The following is a 1763-nucleotide window of genomic DNA, read 5'->3' on the forward strand; positions in this document are numbered from 1 at the left end:
TACCTTTAAGGGACAGAGTCTCACTCTGCCACCTAGGCTGGAGTGTAGTGGCATGATCATAGCTCACCACAGCCTTAACTCCTGGGCTCAAGCAATCCTACCATATCAGCCTCCTGATTAGCTAGGCCTACAGGCATGCACCACCAGGCCGGGCTAATTATTTTTTGTAGAGACAGGGTCTCACTATGTTGCTCAGGCTGATATCAACTCCTATCCTCAAGTGATCTTCTGCCTCAGGTTCCCAAAGCGTTGGGATTACAGGTTGTGAGCCATCATGCCCAGCCCCTGCCTACATTTTCAATATTCCACTCAACAAATAACATTGAGACTTCCTGGGTCTGGAAAGTAAAAAAAAACTAAGTACTATGTAGAATTAAGCAAGCATGTAAGTGATGTTTCAGAAGTAACCTGTTTCTGTTTCAAGTAAGGCCTACACCAATGCCCTAACTCAAACAAGGACAGACAATAGTTAATTAGTTTTTATTTCATAATCATAAACTTAACTCTGCAATCCAGCTAAGTATGGAAGGGGATGAAGAAAACATGGAACCCAAAGGGAACTGCAGTGGAAGCACAAAGATTCTAGGATACTTCCAGCAAATGAGGTGGAGGGGTGCTCTCCCGAGCTACAGAAGGAATGGTCTGGTGGTTAAGGTAAAACACAAGTCAAACTTACCAGAGCTGTCCACAGTCATCTATGGTGGTCTTCTTGCTGGTCTTGACATTCCTGGATCCAAAGAGCTCCATGGCCTCCACAATATTCATGCCTTCTTTCACCTTGCCAAAGACTACATGCTTGTCATCCAACCACCCCGTCTTGGCAGTGCAGATGAAAAACTGGGAATAGTTTGTATTGGGTCCGGAATTTGCCATGGACAAGATACCGAGACCTGGATGCTTCAGGATAATGTTCTCATCTTCAAATTTCTCCCCGTAGATGGACTTGCCACCAGTGCCATTATAGTGTGTGAAGTCACCACCCTGACACATAAACCCTGGAATAATTCTGTGAAAGCAGGGACCCTTATAACCAAATCCTTTCTCTTCAGTGCTCAGAGCACAAATGTTTTCTGCTGTCTTTGGAATCTTTTCTGCAAACAGCTCGAAGGAGACGTGGTCCGAGGGCTCGCTGCCGACAGTAACGTCGAAGAACATGGTGGGGTTGTCCATGGCTGATAGTACCAGGACTCCTGGCGACAGTAGCCTCTGCAAAGCTGGTCATAGAAATTTGAGAGTTTCTCCTAGATGGAGGTTTTAGCTATTTATTTTTATATTAAATGGTAGATTCTTGACTGTAGGTACCTTGTCTTAATCCCCTTTGTTTTTATTTTTTTCCGTCCCCAGGGCAGCCATGTTTGCTTTTACGGATTGTGTAGTACACAGCTCTAAAGAGTGCCTGGGGTTGAGCGGTGCACATCTATCTCACTGTACAGGGAAGCCCGGACTGTCACAATAAACTGCAGGCAGCAAGTCTTTTTATTTATTTGCTGGGTTAAAATGATTCCCATAAGTTCCCTCTAAAATTACCGACAGATTTTCGGTGGGAAGAATGCATTGGAGACTGGCATTAAACACTAGTCCAGGTTAATATTTGCATTGAATGCCTCTCTTATATCTTTTAGCATACATTAAAATGGACTCTAGTCTTGTTCTAGTAAAACCCACGACTGAGTGAACCAAGGACAAGACTGCCGGTTGGTCGTGCACACTCTGGAGGGTGCCAGGAGGCTGGCTTCATCCATGTTGCAGTGTTTCCTAAGGAA

General features: G+C 44.7%; 1 pseudogene; it reads right to left on the reverse strand.

The window, feature by feature from the left end:
- Positions 1 to 672: 672 nt before the first annotated feature.
- LOC105475928 (peptidyl-prolyl cis-trans isomerase A pseudogene) lies at positions 673 to 1170 on the reverse strand (annotated as a pseudogene).
- Positions 1171 to 1763: the final 593 nt, after the last annotated feature.

The sequence above is a fragment of the Macaca nemestrina genome, chromosome 4, assembly GCF_043159975.1.
Source record: "Macaca nemestrina isolate mMacNem1 chromosome 4, mMacNem.hap1, whole genome shotgun sequence".
NCBI lineage: Eukaryota > Metazoa > Chordata > Mammalia > Primates > Cercopithecidae > Macaca > Macaca nemestrina.